This window comes from Lactuca sativa, chromosome 2, assembly GCF_002870075.4.
Source record: "Lactuca sativa cultivar Salinas chromosome 2, Lsat_Salinas_v11, whole genome shotgun sequence".
Classification (NCBI taxonomy): Eukaryota; Viridiplantae; Streptophyta; class Magnoliopsida; order Asterales; family Asteraceae; genus Lactuca; species Lactuca sativa.
This window is the reverse complement of record NC_056624.2, coordinates 127,524,742-127,536,037: the sequence shown is the minus strand read 5'-3', so window position 1 is coordinate 127,536,037 and position 11,296 is coordinate 127,524,742. Positions and strand designations below refer to the sequence as shown.

The window sequence follows — 11,296 nt, the reverse complement described above, 5'->3', positions numbered from 1 at the left end:
CAGCATCATGATCATTGTGCCTTTTTTCGGACGCGGCTATAAATCTAGTGAACATTTCTTCTAAATAGGCTTTCTTTTCCATAATCGGTTCTTCCTTTTGATAAAATCCCCTCTCTTTCTGTTTGTATTTCTCCTCCTTAGCCTTCTTGTATTCTTCATACGGGAGCCATTCCTTTTTTGGTTTCCGCCAATTCTCGTCGTATCGATTGCCGCTTGAGTAGAACACTTGAGCTTTCTTGTTTCCATTTTCATCCAAGTCACAATCCTTTGTGAGATGAGGTCCTCTAAAATTCTCGCATCCAACTCGAATAGCATGGATTGTTTGATCCATTTTTGTCATCCTTCTATCTAGACTATCAAGCTTAGCTATCACCGCCGCCATGCCATCATTTCCCGAGTTCACTAACCCCCCGACTTACTTCATTTCTTGGATTGGGGTATTCTCTAGAATGCATGGAGAATTCTTCAATTAACTCCTTGATTACCAGGGGTGCCTTCTTCGTGAGCGGGCCTTGTGAATCGAGCAATTGCCTTGTGGTGACATTGACTCCATCATAGAAAATGGAGACCTCTTGTTGGCTATTGAGGTCATGGTGTGGGCAATTTCTAAGAAGACCTTTGTACCTTTCCCAAGCTTCATAAAGAGACTCCCCGGGTTGTTGCTCGAAGTTGGCAATAGCTTTCTTCAACTTAGCTATTTTGGGAGGCAGGCAAAAGTGGTCTATGAACTCTTCTTTCATCTTGGCCCATGTGGTGACCGATCCGGGAGGAAGCGACTTGAGCCAATCCTTTGCAGCACCCTTGAATGTGACAGGAAGCATGCAAAGTAGCTGGGTCTCGCATGGCACATTTGGTACATTGAAGTAGTCAGCCACATCATTTACTTCATCAAAGTGCTTGTAGGCGTCTTCGTGGTCTTTTCCATAAAAAGGAATCTCCTTCAGTTGAGCGAGAATATGACCCTTTAGTTCGAAAGTAGCGGTAACGGGAATTGTGGGCTGTACAAGTCCTGGGCCAGTGTCATTGCGCATCCTCTTCTTCCATTCCCCCATGGGGACTTCGTCGATATTAGCCATAGTGATAGCTAAATCGTCTTCAAAATCGGATTCGTGCTCGTATGTGGGTTCTTCTTCTTCCTCGGTATCGTACTCGGTGTCTTCTTTAATTGGGTCTTCGATTGTCAAAGAGGCACTAGATGCTCCTGATTTGCTGCTCCTCTTCTTGCTGAAAACGGACTTGAGGTTCTTTAGTGGCAAATTCTTTGAAGAAGCGGATTCTCCAACGGTTTTTCCTTTGCTCCTCCGTAATGCGGATTCCAGGTCTTCGAGAGGAGGGACCAGAGGTGTATCAGATCCTCGGGTCATGAAACAACTGTAAGCAAAACAAAAAAAAAACGCGTAAAAAGAACAAAAAAATAAATAATAATTAAAACTGTGAATCAGCGATGAACTCGCCGAGTCGGCACTAGTGCACTCGGTGAGTTGAAGGCAAAAACAGAAAAATTTTCTAATTACTTTTAAAAATGGATTTTTATTAAAACTTATACTAATTACTAAATTACCTATGAATTAACTCTGTCTAAGATAAATGTTACACAAAGGATCGATTAAACTAGAACTTAACGTTAATTTTAGAACCGTTCCCCGGCAACGGCGCCAAAAACTTGATGTATGTAAACTCACTTAGTTTTAAACCTACTTTTAATTATAAAATAAACACACAAAGGCAATGGACCTATCAATTGTGGTATAGCTAAATAAGTAGAGTATCGAAAACAGGGAACGGTAAATTAAAACTAAAAACTAATTATATCTAAATTAATTAATAAGTAGGGATTTTCTCTAGTTTTACAAGACTAGAAACTTACTAACTATCACTTAATTTAAAACTAGAAAAGCAAAGAATTAACTAGATTCAATAATGAGAAGGACTTCTGTTTAGTTCAACTCAATTGATCCTATGGTTGATATTATGGTAATAGTGCAATGGATTAACTCTTTTGTTGGTTACCGATTCAAGTGATTAGATTCGCGTTCACCACACTAATCCTTAGTGAATAAACTAACTCAAACAGTGATCCGTTGTCTAATTTAATTAGATTCACTAGATTAATTATTCGGGTTAATTCAGTCTTGCAATAGTTAACTAATTTGGTCCTTTAGTTAACTTCTTGTTGATGGTCATCACACAAGCTCACACATGAATTTACCTAATTTTCTTATTAATTCTAGTTTCATGTTCATTAATCCTAGACATATGATAAAGTGGTCACATAAACATATGAGGTTGATAATCAAAAGATGTCCATACTATTTAATTACCTTCCTATTAACAGAAAATTAATTATCATTCACACACAAGGTTCTTTAGCAAGCTAAAACTAACAAATATCACCAACATTGAATTAATCCTACCAATAATCAAACCATAGTCTCAATTTTGTATCCCCAAACAGAAGTTTAAGAGTTTTAGCTCATGATTGAAGTAAATAACAGCAAATAAACAAATTCTAATTGTCTAGCCATAATGGAAAACAAAAGATTAAGTAGAATGATGAAATTTGCCTCAAATCTCCTTCGGGATTGGATTCTAGGTTGTATCTTCGTTCTCTAGGGTTCTTCTGGCTCTTCAATCACAGCTAATCTCTCCAGAAGGGTTCCGAAATTCCCCATGTCAATCTGAGAAGTTATCTTTATATTTGCGAAACGACTCGTCGAGTCAGGATCCGACTCGCCAAGTCCATCTCTCAATCCCCGTATGCGATAAGTCTCTGGGTCTTTAAGTCTTTATCTTCTCGAATATTCGATCAGACTCGCCGAGTAGACGACCCTACTCGCCGAGTAGGTGTTGTTTTTGGTGTTTTTTTCTTCTTTGTTCAATTCCCGAGCTCCCAACCGCTTCTCCTGCTTCCTTTTGCTTCCGAGCTTCACTTTTGGACTGAAAACATAATTCAAACACTTTTAAGTACCTTTTGTCCATGATATGCAATAATTTAGCTAATAAATGATAAAAAATCTATACTTAATATGAACTAAATATGCAAATATCACGTACCATGTTGGGGCCCGAACTCCCTCGTTCTGGGAGTTCAAGGCGTATGGGACGCCGGTGTTTTTCGGGTTCAGGGACCCCATTGTTAGCCAACGCTGAGTGGCAAATATAGAGAATGCCTAGTGCACGACTTTTTTCCCTGAAGCGGAAAAGTTGGTTGTGCTTCATGTATACTGAGAGACAGAGCCCAAGACTGGTGAGGAATGGTGACTAGTCAGGTGGGAGCAGTTGGTGTGGCTGAGATGTCATGGGCCGAGTTTGTTAGGAGATTTGACTTGGTGTTTGCACCACCTATTGAGGTGCAATGACTAGTGAGGGAGTTTCATGAGCTCCAGCAGACCACCAAGAATGTGGCATAGATCACCGCCAAGTTTCGGGAACGAGTATTGTTGATTCCACTGTATGCTACCGATGAGGACATGAAGAGTATGAGGTATCATTCGATGCTGAGGGATGATATCTGGGATTTTGTGATTTTTACAAGGTGCAAAACCATGAATGAGATGGTGAAGAAGGCATGTGAGCGGAAGACGGAGTTGGACTTCCGCACCAAGCGGAAGCCTGAGCAAGCACATACAGCAGTAGGTCCGGCTAAAAATCCTAAGACCTTAGATTCATCCAGTAGGGGCTAGCAGGACCGTGGCCGGTGTGCCAAGTATGGGAGATCTCATGGTGGAGCTTGTCGGGGGAAGATCCTGGTGTGTTATACGTGTGGGCAGTCGGGCCACGTGAGCAGGAACTACCGCTTGAAGGGCCTGATTTGTTTCCACTGCAACTAGACTGGCCATAAAAGGACGATTATCTGAGGTTGCAGGGGGGAGAAGTGGCGGTGCCCTCACCCGCTACATTGAGGATTACTGACGGCCGCCTTGATAAGGAGGATACTCCATCGGTAAAGAGCCGTTCGTTTTGGTTGACCACCGAGGAGGCTCTGGCAGAGCCAGACGTTGTGGCTGGTACGTATTTTATCTTCCTATTCTATACTTATTGCATTGCTTATGTGTATATTATGCTTATGTATAGGGACCTTTTTGGTAAATGGTATGTCTGCCCATGTATTGTTCGATTCGGGAGCTACCCAAGTATCTCTTGCGCTTAGCAAGAAGTTTCGAGATGTGCCGGGGACTCTGGATTCCCCGCTTGACGTCCAAATTGCGGACGACCGCACCATGAGTGCTACGAGGGTGTATAGAGATTGTGTCCTAAATGTTTTTAGGGACAGGTTTCGTGTTGATCTAGTTCCGATACCGTTGCGAGGGTTGAAGGTGATTGTGGGGATGGACTTGTTGGGAGCCAACGGGGCCTTGATAGATTACGAGCGTGAATTGGTGGGGGTTCGAATCCCAAGTGGGGGAGAACTGGTTATTCATGGTGAGAGGGCCTCTCAGGGGCCAACCCTCTGTTCAGCCGCGAGAGCTAGGAGATTTTTGCAGTAAGGTTGTATGGGGTTTCTGGCATATATATATATATATATATATATATATATATATATATATATATATATATATATATATATATATATCAAATACAAGGGTTAACACCACAACAGATGTGGGAAGTGTGTCAGTTGTACAAGAGTTTCAGGTTGTCTTTCCCGAGGAGTTACCAAGAGTGCCTCTGGTTTGGCAGGTGGAGTTTCGCATTGATTTAGTGTCGAGCGTCGCCCCGATATCGAAGGCACCGTACCGGCTAGCACCGCCCGAGATGCAGGAACTATCTACGCAGATTCAGGAGTTGCTAGACCGAGGGTTTATCCGTCGAAGCAGTTCCCCATGGGGAGCTCCAATCCTGTTCGTGAAAAAGAAGGATGGATCACACAAGATGTGCATTGATTATCAAGAGTTGAACAAGCTAACGGTTAAAAACCGTTATCCGTTACCATGGATCAATGATTTGTTCGATTAGCTATAGGGTGCGTCTTGGTTTTCCAAAATTGATCTTCGGTCAGGGTATCATCAAATGAAGATTCGAGATGAGGATATACCAAAAACAACTATCAGGACTTAGTATGGGCACTATGAGTTTGTGGTGATGCCATTTGGGTTCACCAATGTCCCGGCAACGTTCATGGATCTCATGAATAGAGTGTGCAGACCGATGTTGGATTGATCGGTAATCGTTTTTATTGATGATATCCTGGTCTATTCTAAGACCAAGGAGCAGCATGAGAAGTATCTGAGGGAGGTAATGGAGACACTCAGGGTGGAATGACTTTATTTCATGTTCTCCAAGTGTGATTTCTGGCCACGAGAGGTACAATTTTTGGGGCATATCATCAACCAGGAGGTCATTTCGGTTGATCCAGCCAAGGTTGAGGCAATGATGCGGTGGGAAGTACCAAAGAACGCGTCCGAGATCCATATCTTTTTGGTTTAGCGGGCTATTATCGAATATTCATCCAGGATTTCTCCAAGATTTTTGTGCCTTTGACCCGCTTGACGAAGAAGAATGTGACATTTCGATGGGAAACGAATCAGCAGTTGGCTTTTGAGACCCTGAGACGGAGGTTATGCGAGCCTCCGATTCTAGTACTACCAGAGGGGTTAGATGATTTGGTAGTGTACTGTGATGCATTGATCTCCAGCTTAGGTGCGGTACTGATGCAAAGGGGGCATGTGATAGCTTATGCCTTGAGGCAGTTGAATCCTCATGAGGCGAATTACCCTACTCATGACCTGGAATTGGGGGCAGTGGTGTTTGCCCTCAAAATTTGGAGGCACTACTTGTATGGAGTACGGTGCACTATTTATATTGATCATAAGAGTCTAAAGTATTTGATGGATCAACAGAACCTCAACATGCGATAGAGGAGGTGGTTAGATGTGTTGAAAGATTATGTTTGTGAGATCTTGTACCATCCCTAAAAGCCCAACGTGGTGTCTGATGCTTTGAGCCACAAGACAGTGGGTTCCCCGATTGGGAACGTTTGTTTGAGGATGACAGTGATACCTCCATCGATGGATATGATCAAACAGGCTCAGTTCGAGGGTGTGTAGAAAGAGAACTGGAAGATAGAGCAGATTAAGGGCCAGTATCCCTTGTTTCTTCTGGATTGCCCAGGTCATCTGACACAGTGTGGCCGGGTGTGGGTATCAGTGACTGGAGGAGGGAGAAAGAAGATATTGGAGGAGGTAGACAAGTCCAAGTTCTCTATAAATTTAGGGGCTACGAAAATGTATAGAGCTCTGATACTGAGCTATTGGTGGCCCTGCATGAAGCGGGAAATCACCTGGTTCATGGAGCAGTGCTTGACCTGGAGGAAGGTCAAGTTCGAACATCAGCGGCCGCATGTCAAGATTCAGCTGCTACCCATACCCATGTAGAAGTGGGAAGAGATCTCTATGGACTTCATCACAAAGTTACCAAGGACAACGAGTGGTGTGGACGCCATATGGGTGATTTTGGATTGGTTGACGAAGAGTACCCACTTTATTCAGATCTCTAAGATTATATCCGTTGAGAAGTTGGCGGATATTGATGTACGAGAGGTGGTGGCTAGCCATGGGGTGCCAGTGTCGGTAGTCTCTGACAGAGATGTTCGATTTACATCTAGATTCTGGAAGAAGTTCCATGAGGAACTGGGCACGCAGTTGCATTTTAGCATAACATACCACCCCCAGACAGATTGCCACAGTGAGAGGACGATCCAGACACTTCAGAATATGCTTCAGGCATGCGTGTTGGATTTTGGAGGGAGTTGAGATACATACCTCCCTTTGGCAGAGTTTTCATACAACAACCATTACCATGCGAGTATTGACCGACCTCATTTGAGATGTTGTATAGTAGGAGATGTAGGACCTCGGTTTTTTAGGGTAAGGTTGGACACCGAGTCATGGGGAGCACTGAGGTAGAGCTCAAGACTACCAGGCTAATTCAGTAGGTGCACGGCCGGCTGCGAGTCACGCAGAACCGTCAGAAGAGCTATATTGATCGACATCGATCGGAACTTGAGTTCCAGGTGGGGGACTTCGTGTTACTAAAGGTGTCGCCATGGAAGCGAGTCATCAGGTTTCAAAATATAGGCAAGTTGGGGCCTCGATATATTGGACCGATCAAGATTACGGCCGGGGTGGGAAAAGTGGCCTATAGTTTGAATCTGTCGGATGACCTTAGCCAGATTCACAACACCTTCCATGTGTCACAACTTCAGAAATGTGTCACAGAGGAGGCCACGGTCGTTTCTTTGGACGAAATTCAGGTGGACGAGAGTCTGAACTACATTGAGAGGCCTATTGCGGTTCTAGATACGAAGACCATGGTTCTTCCGAACAAGCAGGTGAATCTAGTAAAAGTGCAATGGCAACAACGAAGGGGCTCTGAATGGACATGGGAGAAGGAGGATGAGATGCGATATCACTACCCATACTTGTTCGCGTCACCAGACTTCGAGGACGAAGTCTAGTTCAAGTAGGGGAGATTTGTAACGCCTGTTTCAGGTATTAATTAAGTTATCTTTTTTTAGGGTTTTGTGCATGGACTCGGCAAGTTGGGGAGCTCTAACTCGTTGAGTAGAGATCATTTACGTGGATGCGGGACTTAGAACCCTAGCCGCAATATGGTGATTCCTTGAGTGTGTGGGACTTTGGAGGGTGGAACTTGTGTTTTTGAGAAGGATACTTGAAGGTTGAGGAGATTGAAGAAAGCAAAAGGCTTTGGATCCGGCATCTACTTGTTGTTAGCATCCATTTAGAGGAAAAAAGTTGCTAACTTGATCTCTATTTGCTTAGATCTCCTTATATGGAAGAATATGGTCACTTTTGGTGAAAAATGGGGTCATACTCGGATTTGGAATTATCACAAGGATATGGTTCCAGATCTGGACCCCTCTAGGTCCTTAATGACATAAAGTTGCTCACTTTATTCAGCTTAGGCCCTTTCAATGCATTAAGACCATGTAGGAACCTTAGTTTTGGTGTTTTAGCCTTGAGAGGCGTTGCGTACACGTAAAGTTTGCAACTTTACGTGGTAACTACACTAGGAGAAGTTGGATCTGAAGTTTGGGACCTTGGATCTCATTGAAAAGGACTAACACAAAAAAGAACTAAAGGAACTCGTCGAGTCCCTTAGACAACTCGACGTAAAGTTTGCAACTTTATGTGGTAACTACACTAGGAGAAGTTGGATCTGAAGTTTGGGACCTTGGATCTCACTAAAAAGGACTAACACAAAAAGAACTAAAGGAACTCGTCGAGTTCCTTAGATAACTCGACGAGTCGAGTTGGGTTTACCAGTTTTCGAGATTTCGAGTGATTTCTGTGAAGGATTGGGGTTTTCGGTCTGCATGGTTTTCGGTTTTCCTGATATTGAGGAACTCGACGAGTTACATAGGTAACTCGGCAAGTTGAAGAGTTACTCGGGTAACTTAATGAATTGTTGGATGCACTCGACGAGTCGAGGTCAACATTGATTGTTGACCTTGACTTTGACCAGGGTTGACTAGGGTTGACTTTGAGGGTAATAATGGTAATTTGGGATTGTGACAAGTCAATTACATGATGATTATAGGTTGTTGAGTGGGAGTAGCACGTAGGATTTATCTGATCTTAGCTTGTCAGTTCAACATTCACGAGAGGTGAGTCTCCTCACCATACCAATGTGTCTAAGGCACCAAGGCCGGACCATTATTGTTATGAGTTATGATTAGTTGGTTATAGGATAGGTGATATGCTAGTTATTTTTGATACTCACATGAAAGACCTCGGGGGGTTCCCGAGGCAGTTATATGTAAGACCATGGAGGGTTTCCATGGCATTCTAGTATATTTTCCTTTGTAGTTTGTATGTCATCTCTTGATTGTAAGGACCATGTGGGGGTTCCTGTGACAACCCGATATTTTGAGACAATAAAATATAACACCAGTCAAATTTAGGCCAAAATATAACTTTCCTAAAAATCTTATTTGGGTTAAATAAAGTAGTAGGAATCGTAGCAAGGTTTTCGTACATATAAAGAACACTAAAATCCGAGTTATAACGAAGAAGTTATGACCAATCTAAGATTCGCGGCAAAAACTGGCAACGCTGATAGACGTAAAACGCAAAGTTTCGATACAATAATTTTTTAGCCTTAATTATCTAAACTGAAGTCATAGATTACGTTAAACCATGATCATGCCTAAAAAGAACTCCCAAAACGGACTTCGTATGAAGAAGATACAAATTTACTAAGTTTCGTAACAGCGATAGACAGCTAAAAACTCAAAATAAAGATCGAGCGATTTTTAGCCGACGCAACTTAAACGAGAGTTGAAGGTCTCGAAAATAATAGTTCGATGGTAAAAAGACAAACGAAAACGGACGTCGGATAAAGAAGTTATGGATTTTTAACGAAGTTATCGTGTCCCGGCCTATTAATTAAAATATAATTAAAAATAAATTCAAAATTAGCCAACGGAGTCTAAATGAAAGTTGTAGAGTATTTTCTCACCTTCGCGTGGATATAGAGAACGTCAAAAACGGATCCCGTATGCGAAAGTTACGGATTTTACAAGTTCGTGGCACACATACCGAAACGATTTACGCCCAGCGTACTCGGATGCTAGGCTCCGGATCGTCCACGTCGACCAAACACTTTGCCCGAGGATGCGGTCAGCAGTGATGCAAACGAACGCCTAGCGTAACCTCGGAGTACGCCCAGCGTACGAGGTATGCCCCGCGTAAGCCCGAAGTACGCCCAGCGTACCGAGGACCTCCAGCTCCTATAAATAGAGTGCGAGGGTGCCGGCTACCTTTTCTAAACTTCTTCATTTCTCTCACATTTCCACCTCGTTTTTCGTGCCGACAACATCCTGACTTCCCGGTTTCATATCTAAGCCCCGACGAAGGTCCGAAGCCCCGAGATTCCCTAGAATCTCGTCACTTTCCGGTCGAGGTGCCGCCCGGAAAATCTCGTTTTCTTCAAATCACGCACTTTCTTAGGTGATTTCATACCCCTATAAACTACATTTTCAAATGTGTTATCAATGCTTTTATAGACGTTTAAGGGGGTGAATACAAGTAAACAGACGATTATTATCGTGTGTAACCTAAAGTTTCATTATATACTCTTTTTATCAAGTAAACCATATGTGATTCATAACTACTACATGGAAACTTTCGTACACAAAATATATCACGATAACATCTTGTCTTTTTAAATTAAATATGTTGTTAAACATATACGAATCAAACACTTTATCTATACTTTGAGTATATGTGTTCATTTATGTCACTACAAAAGTTACACTTTACATCATAAGTGAGCATTTCACTAGGGTTTATTATACAACAAAACAAACTATAGGAAAAACTATAATAGTTTACGAGAAACATTTTTACATGTTAAAAACTCTTTATCAAATTGTCTTACATACTTTATGTTTCATTCAAACGCTGTTAGAATCGTGTTTCAAACAAAAGTCTTCTTATACTTAAAATTGTTCTTATCAAACAAACTACTTTCAAATAGTTTTATAAACTGACATCAAGTCATCATCTCTAATTTATTAAACTTTTCAAAGGTTTTACAAAACTTCTTTTATATTTTTATTGTCAAATGCACGCGTATATATATATATATATATATATATATATACATATATAGACATAAAAGTTTCCATCAGTTGGTTTCAGTACCTTTGGGTAGCAAAGGCATACTTCGGTTATACGCGCACAATACTAGTAACTATAATAGGTATAGTTAGGATATACTACTTACCATTCCAAGTACAAGGAATCACACAAGAGTCAGTTTATTAATGATTCTATACTAATACATTACATACTATTTGAAGAGATATGATTACATACAATTACAACGCATACAAGTTTCAAGACATACAATTACAAGAGATACGATTACATAAGATAGTGTACTAGATATTCATGAAATTTTACACACTACAAGTACCATATCAAAGAGATATTTTCATATACAAGAACAAATGGACATTTTCACACGTAAATCTGTTTTATACTAGGTTTTGTGAGACATTTCACGTACTTTCGAGTATGCATTATTAAGTCCTGTATTATATACCATAATCCCTTGTAGGGGGAGCGTGATACTTGTGTATAGATCTATACGGGATTGACAATCCCGCACCTAAACTGTTAGCTACAGTTAGACCGACAGGTCTGGGGTGACAAATGTCATAACATTCCAACGCCTAAAGAACGTTGTTACAGGCAGTCTGGGTCATTAGCATGGTTATAAAACTCACATGTAGTATTAAAAAAACGTTGATTTACGGGGTTATCAAGTA

The 11,296-nt window shown here is 41.6% G+C and overlaps 1 non-coding gene across 1 annotated transcript; it reads left to right on the top strand.

Annotated features, from left to right (window-relative positions):
* Positions 1–585: 585 nt before the first annotated feature.
* On the top strand, positions 586–692 carry LOC111898688 (small nucleolar RNA R71). The gene has a single exon (XR_002852668.1). It is a non-coding gene; the product is annotated as a small nucleolar RNA R71 (small nucleolar RNA).
* The last annotated feature ends 10,604 nt before the right edge of the window (positions 693–11,296 follow it).